The sequence below is a fragment of the Phyllostomus hastatus genome, unplaced genomic scaffold (genome assembly GCF_019186645.2).
Source record: "Phyllostomus hastatus isolate PE091 unplaced genomic scaffold, TTU_PhHast_1.1 phas_contig_86, whole genome shotgun sequence".
Classification (NCBI taxonomy): Eukaryota; Metazoa; Chordata; class Mammalia; order Chiroptera; family Phyllostomidae; genus Phyllostomus; species Phyllostomus hastatus.
This window is the reverse complement of record NW_025333977.1, coordinates 58,368,394-58,382,371: the sequence shown is the minus strand read 5'-3', so window position 1 is coordinate 58,382,371 and position 13,978 is coordinate 58,368,394. Positions and strand designations below refer to the sequence as shown.

Below are 13,978 nucleotides of genomic sequence, written 5' to 3'. Positions count from 1 at the left end.
TGAAACAACTAAACACATTTTATTTCCTTTTTAAATTATGTTTATGTTCTTAATAGAACAGACATTGGAAGATTATCACTAGGAGAAAAAAAATAAAGACCCACATCTGTTCTTTCTCACAGCAAAGATCATGATTCTGCTTGTGGCAGAGGGATTCTGATGAAAAGTGGAATGCATAATACATTTAGTAATCCATGTTGTTTTAATTCACATATCTTATTTAAAATTATGCAGATGAATTGGAACATCAAGCTTTTTAATTTATTAACAACAGAACTAGGAAACTGGATATTTTAATGATACCTAAAAAATACAATAGGAAAAAAAGCTTACTAATATTTAAAAATATGGCCCTTTATATTTAATTTACCAACTGTCTCTCACAAGGTAGATGAAATAATTTTGGCTGTTATGCTCAATCTTTGCAATAAGGAAAGTTAAATTCTTCATATTATTCTTTCTTATTTCCATGAGCCTATCTACTTTTCTTGCTTTTAATTAATCACTATTTTTTCCTATTTTATTTAAACTCTAGAGATCATCGATTTTCAACTGTTGTGCTGCAGCACACTGGTGTGCAACAAGAATTTTAAAACATGCACTACCTGAAACTATGCATTCAGGGATCATTTATACTTTGTTACTAGAGAGTTTCTCTGAACATGTAGAATATCTGATTTTATCCCAAAGAAGAAAAATATACATTCTTTTAAAATATATTGTATTGATTATGCTATTATAGTTGTCCCATTTCCCCCCTTTATTCCTCTCTGCCCTGAACATCCCCTCCCACCCACATTCTCCCCCTTTAGTTTATGTCCATGGGTCGAACATATAAGTACTTTAGTGTCTGCATTTTCTGTACTATTATTAACTTTCCCCTGTCTATTTTCTACCTATCATTTATGCTACTTATTCTCTGTACCTTTCCCCCCTCTCTTCCCTTCCTATTCCCCCCACTGATAATTCTCCACGTGATCTCTATTTCTGTGATTCTGTTCCTGTTCTAGTTGTTTGCTAATCCTTTGGTTTTGTTTATTTTTTTAGGTTCAGTTGTTAATAGCTGTGAGTTTGCTGTCATTTTACTGTTTACTGTTTATTTTTGCTTCTATTTCTTAGATAAGTCCCTTTAACATTTCATATAATAAGGGTTTGGTAATGACAAACTTCTTTTTTCTCATTTTAATCATTGTTCAAGTACAGTTTTCTGCCTTTTACTCACATTATAGCCCACCCATCCATCCTCCCCACCTCCCTCCCATTTCCACCCACCCCTAGTGTCCTTTATATTTGTTCCTGTAAACCCTTCTCATTCTCCCCTGAAATTTTCTCTATTCCCCCTCTGGTCACTGCCAGCCTGTCCTCTATTTCAGTGTCTTTGACTATATCTTGCTTCTTTCTTTGTTTTATTGTTTAGGTTCCTGTCAAAGGTGAGATCATATGGTATTTGTCTTTCACTGCCTGGCATATTTCACTTAGCATAATACTTTCCAGTTCCATCCACGCTGTTGGAAAGGGTAGGAGCTCCTTCTTTCTTTCTGCTGCATAAAATTCCATTGTGTAAATGTACCATAGCTTTCTGATTCATTTATTTACTGATGGGTACTTGGTTGCTTCCAGCACTTAGCTATTGTAAATTAGGCTGCTATGAACTTGGGGTGCAAAGGTTCTTTTGGATTGGTGTTTCAGGATTCTTAGGATATAGTCCCAACAGTGGAATTGCAGGGTCAGAAGGCAGATCCATTTTTAGTTTTCTGAGGAAGTTTCATACTGTTTTCCATAGTGGTTGTACCAGTCTGCATTCCCACCAACAGTGCACTAGGGTCCCCTTTTCTCCACAATCTCTCCAACAATTGTTGTTTGTTCCTTTGTTTATGATGGCCATTCTGACTGGTGTGAAGTGGTATCTCATTGTGGTTTTAATTTACATCTCTCTGATACCTAATGGTATTGAACATTGTTTCATGTGTCTTTGGATCTTCTGTATGTCCTCCCTGGAGAAGTGTCTGTTCAAGTCCTTTGACCATTTTTTAATTGAGTTGCTTGTCTTCTTAGAGTGGAGTTGTGTAAGTTCTTTATATATTTTGGAGATTAAACCCTTGTCCAAGGTATCATTGGTAAATATGTTTTCCCATATAGTTGGTTCTCTTTTTACTTTAATACTGTTTTCTTTAGCTGTTCAGAAGCCTTTTATTTTGATGAGGTCCCATTTGTTTATTGTTTCTTTTAGGTCCCTTGCTCTACGGAACATGTCAGTAAAAATGTTGTTGTGTGAAATATCAGATTTTCCTACCTATGTTCTCCTCTAGGACTTTAATGGTGTCACGGCTGATATTTAAGTCTTTTATCCACCTTGAATTTATTTTTGTGTAAGGTGTAAGTTGGTGCTTGAGTTTCATTTTTTTGCATGTAGCTGTCTAGTTCTCCCAACACCATTTGTTGAAGGGGCTATTTTTATTCCATTTTATGTTGCTGCCTCCTTTGTCAAATATTAATTGACTGTAGAGACTTGGGTTTATTTCTGGGCTCTCTCTCTGTTCCCTTGGTCCATGTGCCTGTTTTTATGCCAGTACCAGGCTGTTTTGATTACAGTGGCCTTGTAATATAGTCTGGTATCAGATATTGTGATCCCTCCTACTTTGCTTTTCTTTCTCAAAAGGTTAGCAGCTATTCGGGGTCATTTATGGTTCCATATAAATTTTTGAAGTGTTTGTTCTATGTCTGTGAAATATGCCATTGGTACGTGAATAGGTATTGCATTGAATGTGTAAAGTGCTTCGGGACATTTTGATGATATTAATTCTTCCAATCCATGGACATGGAATATGTTTCCATTTGTTTGTGTCTTCCTTGATTTCTTTCCTCAGTGTTATGTAGTTTTCTGAATAAAGGTCTTTTACCTCTCTGGTTAGGTTTATTCCTAGGTATTTTATTTTTCTTTTTGCTATTTCAAATGGGATTTTTTCCTTGATTTCTGCTTCTGCTGTTTCATTGTTGGTGTACAGAAATGCCTTTGATTTCTGGATATTGACTTTGTATCCCGCTGTTTTGCCAATTTATTTATTAGGTCAAGCAGCTTTTTGATGGAGTCTATAGGATTTTCTATGTACACTATCATGTCATCTGCAAACAGTGACAGTTTTGTTTCCTCCTTTCCAATTTTGGATGCCTTTTATTTCTTTTTCTTGTCTGATCACTGTGGCTAAAACTGCTAGTACCATATTGAATAGAAGTGGTGAAGGTGGGCAGCCTTGTTTTGTTCCTGATCTTAGTGGAAAAGATTTTAGTTTTTGCCCACTGAGTATGATGTTGGCTGTAGGTCTCTCATATATGGCCTTTATTATGTTTAGGAATGCTCCCTCTATTCCCACTTTGCTGAGTGTTTTTATCATAAATGGGTGCTGTACCTTATCAAATGCTCTTTCTGCATCTATTGATATAATCATGTGATTTTTGTCTTTGCTTTTGTTTATGTGATGTATTACATTTACTGATTTGCGAATATTGCACCATCCTTGCATCCCTGGGGTGAATCCCAGTTGGTCATGGTGTATGATCTTTTTAATGTATTGTTGGATGCAGTTTGCCAATATTTTGTTGAGGATTTTAGCATCTATGTTCATGAGCAATATTGGCCTGAAGGTTTCTTTCTTTGTTGTGTCTTTATCTGGCTTTGGGATTAGGATGATGTTGGCCTCATGAAAAAAAGTTTGGGAGTCTTCCATCTTTTTGGATTTTTTGGAATAGTCTGTGAAGGGTAGGGGTTAGCTCTTCCTTAAATGTTTTATAAATTTCTCCTGTAAAACCATCTGGTCCAGCCCTTTTGTGTTTCAGGAATTTTTGGTTACTGCTTCAATTTCTTTTGCTGTTATTGCTTTATTCAGGCTTTCCGCTTCTTTTCCATTGAGTTTTGGAAGATTATATTTTTCTAGAAATTTGTCCATTTCACCTAGGTTTTTAGGTTTCTTGGCATACAGTTCTTTGTAGTAATTTCTTACAATCCTTTGTATTTCTGTGGTATCTGTTGTAATCTCTCCTCTTTCATTTCTGATTGTGTTTATTTGGGTCTTCTCTCTTTTTTTCTTGATGAGTCCACTTTAAGGCTTATCAATTTTGTTTATCTTTTCAAAGAAGCAGCTCCTGGATTCCTTGATCCTTAGAATTGTGCTTTTAGAGTCTATGCCATTTAATTCTGCTCTGATCTTGGTTATTTCCCTCTTTCTGCTTGCTCTGGGCTGTCTTTTTTGTTATTCCTCGAGTTCTTGTAGATGTAGGGTTAGGTTGTTTGTTTGAAATGTTTCTATATTTTTAGGTAGGCCTGTAATGGTATAAACTTCCCTCTCAGGACTGCCTTGGCTGTGTCCCATAAGTTTGGGGTTGTTGTGAGTTTGTTTTCATTTGTTTCCAGAAACCTTTTGATTTCTTCCCTAATATCATTCTTGACCCATTCATTGTTTAATAGCATGCTATTTAAGCTCCATGATTTTGAGTGTTTTGGGTTTCTTCCCTTGGGTTTGGCTTCTAGTTTCAGTCCTTTGTGGTCAGAGAAAATGCTTGGTATGATTTCAATTTTCTTGAAATTGTTGAGGCTTGCTTTGTGCCCTATCATGTGGTCTATCTTTGAAAATGTTCCATGTGTGTTTGAAAAGAATGTGTATTTTGCTTCTTTGGGATGAAAGGACCTATTATATATATATCAGTTAAGTCCATTTCCTCTAGCGCATTGTCCATGCCACAATATCTTTGTTGATATTTTATTTGGAAGATCTGTCCATTTTTGACTGTGGGGAGTTAAAATCCCCCACTACAATTGTGTTTCTGTCAATATCTTTCTTGAAGTCCTCTAAGATTTTCTTTATGTATTTGAGTGCTCCTATGTTGAGTGCATATGTATTTATAATATTTATGTCTTCTTGGTGGATTCTTCTCTTGAGTATTATGAAGTGTCCTTCTGGGTCTTTCTTTATGGCCCTTTTTTAGAAGTCTATTTTGTCAAATATGGGTATTGCTACCCTGGCTTTTTTTTTTCCCCTGTCCATTTGCTTGGAAAATTTGTTTCCAGCCCTTCACTTTCAGCCTGTGCAGGTCTTTAATCCTGAGGTCGGTCTCTTCTGGGCAGCATATGTGCATCATGTTTTCTTATCAGTTCAGCTATTCTATGTCTTTTGATTGGAATATTTAATCCATTTATGTTTAAAGTTATTATTGATAGTATTTATCCATTGCCATTTATGTATGTGTATTCCTCTCTCTCTCTGTCTCTCTCTCTCTTTTCCTTCTTTTCCTAAAAGCAGTCCCTTTAGTATCTCTTGCAGAGCTGGTTTGGTGGAGGTGTATTCTTCTAGAGTTCTTTTATCTGGGAAGCTTCTTATTTGGCCTTCTATCTTGATGGAGAGCCTTGCTGGGTAAAGTAGCCTTGGTTACAGACCTCTGTTTCTCATTACTTGGAATATGTCTTGCCATTCTCTTCTGGCTTGGAGTGTTTCCATTGAAAAGTCAGCTGCTAACCTTATTGGGGCTCCCTTGTATGTTACTCCCTCTTTCTCCTTTGCTGCCTTTAAGATTCCCTCTTTGTCTTGAAATTTTTTCCATTTTAATTATGATGTGTCTTGATGTGGGCTTCTTTGGGTTCCTCTTGATTGGGACTTTCTCTGTTTCCTGAATTTGTGTGACTTTTTCTCTCATCAAATTAGGCAAGTTTTCCATCATTACTTTTTCAAACAGGTTTTCTATCACTTGCTCTTCTTCTTCTCCTTCTGGTATCCCTATTATACAGATATTATTACGTTTCATATTGTCTTGCATTTCTCTGAATCCCTCTTCATTCTTTCTGAGCCTGTTTTCCTTTTCTTCCTCTTTCTCTGAGTTTTTTTTTCTTCTTTGTCTTCCAATTCGCTGATCAGATCTTCTGCTTCATCGATCCTGCTTTTCATTCCTTTTACTGTGTTCTTCACTTCAGAAATTATATTCTTCATTTCCTCTTGGCCCTTTTTGATAGTTTCTATTTCCTTTTTCATGTTGATATAGTTTCCAGTGAGTTCGTTGTAGTTCCTGTAGTTTTTAGTAGCTCATTGTGAGCTCATTGAGTTTCCTGGCAATCATTTATTTGAACTCACTATCTGATAGTTGAGTTGCCTCTATTTCATTTCGCATTCTTTCTGAGGTTTCCTTTTTTCCCTTCATTTGGGGACTGTTTCTTTGTTTTCTCACTGTTTTTGAGACTCTTCTTGTTAGCTTCTCTTTCTAAAGTTAATCTGTTCTAGTTTCCTGGGTTTATGGTATGAACTTCTGTTGTAGAATACCTGTGAGATTCAGTGGTGTAGTCTCCTTTGGTATCCTGGTGTTCACAGCTTCCCCCACTCTTTTTGTGATCAGTTGGAGGAGTAAGGCAAAATGGTTTAAGACAGCAAGAGAGTATACTATTATATTTACAGAAGCAGCCAGTAGAGAGGAGATAGGACATCCTTTGGCTACATATAGTGTTAACTATGATCTTCCACCCCACTAGCCATGTTTTGGATGGAAAAAAGATAAGATTCTTATTGGGGAGAAAAGGATTGTTAGTTGGATCTAGAAAGCAGTGAGTCTGTGGGAGGTCAGATTCTGAGGTAAGGTGGGTGTAAAGAATAGTAAATAGGACTAGTGTGTAAGAGAATAGAGTTAACCACTGCAATAATAGACTTTGGGAATTCACGAAGTGGGCTGAGATTTGGGAGGTGTGTTGTGAAGTATTTATAATTGTATGAAATAGGCCTTATTTACAGTAATATTAGAGCAACAGTCATATGGCAGAATCTATGAGATCTAGATAATAAGAATAGGGAGTATAGAACCTTGAATAGTGTATTAATGGAACACAAATGAAGGATAGTAAATTAGCAATACACTATGAATGAGTTAACAGGGGAAACCTATCAAATGATGCAGTATACCAGTCAAGCAAAGAAGACCATACAGAAAGAAAAGGAATACCAAAATACTATTAAAATAAAAAATGTAAGAATAATGAGAAAACGATAATACAAATTTACAGTAACTTGCAGGTTCAAAAAAAAGATGGAATGCAGGAGAGATAAATTTTGAAAGGAAGGAATAACACTAGGATGAAAGGGAGAGAAACATAAGGAATTGAGAGATAAAAAATAATTAAAAAATAAAAAGTTACTTAAAAAAGGATAAAATCAAACAATCAAGCAACAACAACAACAACAACAAAACTCTCTTGTTGGTTTGTAACTGGCCAAACCAGTTTTTCTGGTCTTGCTGGCTTCAGCAGGCTGAGGGGCGATTGGAATGCTTCCCAGTCATAACTCAGTCAGACTCTTGTGTAGTGTCCCCAGGGCTAGCCACATGCTCTCTCCAGAGCCAGTCTGATGCCTCTCCACAGGGCCCTGGGTGTGGGTCTGGGTGCTCCCAAGCATGCTCTCCAGAGCTCACTGCCTCAGGCCCCCAGGCTCTAGGGTCCCGCAGAGCACCTGCATCTTTTCCAGGTTCACAATGTAAGCTCCAGGGATCGTGAGGAGGCACACACTTCCCCCAATTTCACCGCTGCAGGCTCCAGCATCCCACGAGTGCCCGTGCCCTTTCCTTGCTCAGGGCTGTGGGGTCTGGGTCTTCCACAAAACTACACACTCACTGGGTTCAGGGTGCAGTTGCACAGCCAGGCCACCCTTGGTCATGCAGGCTGGGGCACTCACTCTTCCCAGGGCTATGCATGGGTACTCACAGCCTCTGTGTGATTGTCTCTCAGTCCTCACTTCCCTCTCTGTGCCCTCAGCAATAAGGCCTCCCCCGGTGCTGCTCAATCATTGTTTGGCCAGGGAGGGAACAGTTGACTCCACTCTCTCCTGAGTGGTCTGAGGCATATCCGGGAGCACAGGGCTTGGGGGCTGCAACCTCCCTGGTCCACATGCTGATCCCTGGGTCCTTAGTATACTGAAGCAGTCTCCTTACCATCTGGTTTTTCAATGTCCACTATAATTTTTGATGTCCTATTTGCATAAATGTTGCAATATTGTTGGCCCCTTGCTCTGTTCCTCCTCAGATTGGCCAGTTTCTCCCCCATGCATAGGGGGAAGGGGAATCTGCTCCTCCTACCATGCCACCATCTTCCTCCCTGATGATGAACTTCTTTAACTTGACTTTATCTGGGAAACACTTTATCTGCCTTTCTATTCTAAGTGATAGCTTGGCTGGATAGAGTAATCTTGGATGTAGGTCCTTGACTTCATGACTTTGAACACTTCTTTCTAGCCCCTTCTTGCCTGCAAGCCTTTCTTTCTTTCTTTCTTTCTTTATTTATTTATCTATCTATCTATCTATTTATTTATTTATTTATTTTTGAGAAATCATTTGGTAATCTAATGGGAACTCCTTTGTAAGTAATTGTCTCCTTTTCCCTTGCTGCTTTAAAGATTCTTTCCTCTTTAATTTTGGGTAATGTAATTATGATGTGCCTTGGTGTGTATTTCCTTGGGTCCAACTTCTTGGAGACTCTCTGAGCTTCCTGGACTTCCTGAAAGTCTATGTCATTTGCCAGATTGGGGAAGATCTCTCTCATTATTTTTTGAAATAAGTTTTCATTTTCTTGTTTTTCATCTTCTCCTTCAGGCACCCCTATGTTTAAGATATTGGATTGTTTAAAGTTGTCCTCTGGAGGTTCCTAAGACTCTCCTCATTTTTTTGAATTCATGTTCCTACATTCTGTTCTGGTTGAATGTTTACTTCTTCCTTCTGCTCTAAAGCATTGATTCAAGTCTGGGTTTCCTTCCCATCACTGTTGGTTTCCTGTTCATTTTCCTTTATTTCATTTTTCATAGCCTTCATTTTTTTTCTAATTTGCAACCATATTCAACAAATTCTGTGAACATCCTGATTACCAATGTTTTGAAATATGAATCTGATAGGTCAGCTATCTCTTCTTCTCTTAGTCGTATTTTTTTCTGTAGCTTTGATCTATTCTTTCATTTGGGCCATTTTTTTTGGCTCTGTGTGCCTTTTGCCTTTTGTATAGACAAAAACACTATTCATGAGATTTTCTGTGCTTTCATAATTTTCAGAAGTTACACCTTATAAGGAATACCATCAACTTGATAACAGTTTTTGTTAGTTCTATTAATATGAGGTATGAAGATGATAATACTAACACAGTAAACCATTAAATAAATATATTGATTATACACCTTCTTTCAATTCTTGAGAAGGTAATAAATAATTTTTTAAAAATATGTAAGAGGCAAAATATCATTCCAAATGCAATGTAAGAACTCAGCATAACACTAATTTAAAAAATCCATACATAATTAAAAAGAACTGAAGTAGATATGTGTATAAACATAATACTGAAAATAAAATGTTAATAAAGATTACTAATAACAAACATTTCTTTTTAGCAGACTAGATGTTATATTTTTCATTTTTTATAATTATCCTTACTAATAACCAACTCTAAATTTTACCTTAAGTGTGCCCTAGTCATTGTTCATTTAATATTTGTAAAGTTGGCTTACTTCTTGAACTTCAAATGAGTAACTTTTCAAATTTTATTCCAAATATTTTTAAGTTCCAGGTGGCTAGAGGACATATTTTTTAAATGCTACATTCTAAATTGCAATTATTTTTTCTACCCCTGAGCACATTTAAGTCTGAATTTGTTACTTTAATTAAACTGAATAATTTAAATATTAAATAATACTGTGTAACCTCAACTAATTGAGAAATGAGTGAGCTGATTACTGAATGGGAAGATAGACTTGAAAGTGTAGTTCTATATTAAAGTCATATTTATTTTTAACTGTCTTCAAAGTTTATATTCTTTATGAATCTGAACTAAATGAGAAATTCTTACTTTTGGGGAATGGGTGTATATATAAGCGTGTGTTAAAGAAAATTAAAATATTCCATCAGGTTTTCTGCTTGATATGCTTATCCCCAATAAAATGTTCTCTGATATATTCTACCCTTCTTAATGAAAATGTATAAGTTTCAGTCTTGATAAGCATCATTGATTAATATATGATTTTAATAGTAAACTTGAATTTAATTTAGTTAGGACTTAAGCATTTGAGAAATCTTAACTGAATTAATGAATATATAAGGAAAGAAAAAGGTCAGGAAAACATCCCTATTGCTTTTATTCTTAAATTTCAATGGTTTTGCTGACAGAAGTTTGCTTAAATATGAGTGAGTCTGATTAAGAAATTTTTGTCTAAAGTGTTCATATATGTGTATGTGTATATATACACACATACATATATACATACATATATGTATGTGTGTGCATATATGTAAACACACATATGTATGAACACTTTAGACAAAAGATATATTATATATATCTGCTGTGTGTATGTGTGTGTGTGTATCCAGAAAATGTCCAACTGTTGTTAATATAGAGAACAGTTTGCACGACATCAATGTAATCTGGAAGCCAAGGAGATGGAGATTGGAGTGGAATGGCCGTGCTTGAACAATGCCAGCTTCACTGTACCAGTCAGTGTGGGCAGTAGATGCTGTTGAGTGAGCATGTGTACTGTGTCACTGTCATTCAAAATGACTGAGCAAGTAAAGCAATGAATTTACATCAAATTTTACATTAAGCTTGACCATCCTTCAACAGAAACTTTCCAATTATTTCACAAGGCTGTAGCTATGGGCAACTACTGATCATCATCTTCATCACAACAATGCACCTATTCATGCAACATTTCTCATGCAGAGATTTTGGTGAAACATCAAATCACCCAGGTGACTCAACCCACTTACAGCCCAGATTTGTCACCCTGCAACTTCTGGCTTTTCTCAAAACTAAAATCACCTTTGAAAGGGAAGAGATTTCAGATAGTCAATGAGATTCAGGAAAATATGACAGGGCAGCTGATGGTGCCTGGGACAACTGTGTGAGGCCCCAAGGTACCTATTTTGAAGGAGAATCAGGAGTCATTGTCCTCTGTACAATGTTTCTTGTATCTTGTACTTTCTTCAGTAAATGTCTCTATTTTTCATATTGTATGGCTGGAGAGAGAGAGGAAGAAACTATTATAGTTTAAGTAAGAACATTGAATACTACAAAAGTATTCACCTTATAATTTTTAATAAGCAAAGCATTACATGTTAATTATTTATAATTTCAATACCAGCAGTAATATAATTTAAGTTTGATTCTCACAGTGAAATGAAAATGTCATTAGATTTTCCCTTCAATTAAGCATATGGCCTAATGAATCTTATAAAGCTAGTTCTGTAAGAACTAGATTTTTTTTTTACTTAGTTACCTGATAACTAAAGATGTACCACCTTATCTAGTTTTATGTCCTTGTTCCTTTGTTAGAATAAAATTATTTTATTTTATTATAAACTCTCCTCTAAACAATCAAGTACATTCAAAGAATAGCTGAGAATTCCCTAATTATTTTTTGTTCCAATACATTTCTAATTTATTTTCTTGATATTAACTACATCAGAAAGAGAAGTATCAATGTACTATGCCTGCATGTATAGCTACTATAGGTCTAATAAAGCTCAATTATTTACCACATTTACATTTAAATGATTTTCAAAGTCTAATTATGAAAGTAAGCCAGCTGTTCCTGAGTATCAATTTATAGGTACTGGATTTATCTCTCTCTGCATACCAGAATTACCTCTTAATCACCGACAATCATTCAGTTAAGGGTTACAAGTTTGCTTTTTCATTGGGACAATATTAATAGATAGTCAATATCATCTCTTCCTTCTGGTCCAGTCACCAGTGAAAGACATTCGGTCCTAGTAGTAATCTAGCAACTGTTTTTCACGATGTACTAAAAAGAAAACAAACAAAAAAATACAATAGTTAAATAACCTGAAAAAAATTTATGCTCTATTAACTTAAGGAGTCTACAATGATGCAGTTGAATAGATTATTAAAGACTAGTTTGAATAATAAAGAGATAAATTTTTATCCAGATTGATGAAATTCATTAGTATCCATTAGAAGGTAGTATCTTACTGATTTTTTAACATTTATTTTCTTAACTGGCATATGTTGACACTACCTTTATATAGCTAAAATCAGTTATTATTATTATTGGCATAATAATGAGAAATGTAAGAAGGTATACTTAAGATTACTAAGGAACTGAAAGAAAAAACCTCATATAAATTTATAGACCTAAAAGATCATGTTTTCTGAACTATGCTCACTATGATTTAAGTTCTCTCCAATGCACTAATGAATACAAGGTCTTCCTTTTTCATAGTTTCTGGTGTCATCTGTCAATCTTTGGTATTTCTTAGTTGGTAGCTGCATAAATCTAATTTCTACTTCTTGCTCTTTATCACCTAGTCCTTTCTGGATGTCTTTTTCTCTTCTATTTGTTTAATCAAACATTGCTTCACTTTTACAGGGACAAGTGTCATTGACTTTAAGGGCTCACCCAGATAATTGATTATCACATTGTGTCAAAATCCTTAATTAATTAAATATCCAAAGTCAATATCCACATAATATTCACTGATCACAAATATTAACATATTATTAGGACTTAGACATATATTTGAGCATACCATTCAACATACTACAAAGTTTATATCAAACTCATAAAAACACTTAGGTTTTAAAATTACTCTTAAAGTTTATAATGCTATAATAACTATAATTCTATTCTATTACAATAGAATTAGAATTCTTCTATTGAAAATTTAAAAATAATATTTCAGTAAGTCACACAGAAATATAAAGTAGAATAAATGCTCCTGAGATATATTACAAAAATATTTTATGGGAAAATTATTTAGCAATTTATCTGTGGAATGTCTTTAAATAAACAAGCCCAATACAAATTGGTTGTTTCCCCCAAAACCATTTGTATTGCTTATTTAAGTAATTTATTAAATTTTATTTCATCTATCCTTCATATTAATTCAAGGTGTATTTAAGAGGATAATTAATTTTCATTTATGCATGATTTGATAGCTGAGAATTTCATATTTTTTAATTTCACCATATTCTTTTTTTAAAGATTTTGTTTGTTTATTTCTAGAGAGGGAAGGGAGGGAGAGAGAGAGAGAGAAAAACATCAATTTGCTGTTGCTGGAGGTCATGGCCTACAACCCAGGCATGTACCCTGACTGGGAATCGAACCTGCGACACTTTGGTTCACAGCCTGCTCTCAATCCACTGAGCTATGCCAGCCAGGGCTTCATTTTCACCATATTCTTAAAGTGACATAAAAAACAGTAAGATCAATTGCACCCTTTTGCTGAAAAATCCATGTTTACCTCCCAGTGCTGAACTTATGCAGATAAACTGTTTCTGGAATTTAACCAATTTCCTGATAGAATGAGCATTATATTCTAATGGCCTTTTTCCTGCCTACTGTTTTCCATATATGTCATTCTCATTAGTATTTATTTCTTCCATTATGTGCTACATTCAATTTAAGTGTTGTAATTTATGTTCTGTACATTGTGCTACTGGCTTTGGGCAATGTGTACATTTTAAATAAGCTAAATGAATAAATTAGTTTTGCTGTTATAACTGCTTCTTACCTCCACTGTTTCTCTGTAAACATATTGCTTAAAGCATTATTGAAAGCCCTATTTGTCATACTTCTTAATAAAAAATCAGAGGCAATTGCAAAATATTTATGTAATGTAAATATTTAGATAGAAAATATTTATGATAATATATGTTATATTTACTGACATTTCCAACATGTATAATTAAGAGATTATATATGAAAAAATCACAACTGTGGAAACTAGTATTTTGGGACCAAGTGTTAAGATAAAATGGAATAATATTGTGGAGGAAACCTCATCGCTTTATATTTTATGTCACTAAGCTTATTTGAAGAACAGCTGTAGAAAAGTCAAGAGTTAAAATTAGATATTTATAATAATGACGGTGAAAATCCTTATTTTATAATATTTTGTTTTTTACTATAATAATAATTAGGGAATTATTTTATAAATGTTAATTTAGATATCAATAGAA

The 13,978-nt window shown here is 34.8% G+C and overlaps 1 pseudogene; it reads right to left on the bottom strand.

The window, feature by feature from the left end:
* Positions 1-11,766: 11,766 nt before the first annotated feature.
* The window catches only part of LOC123827386, a 60,358-nt pseudogene continuing 58,146 nt past the window's right edge, over positions 11,767-13,978 (bottom strand).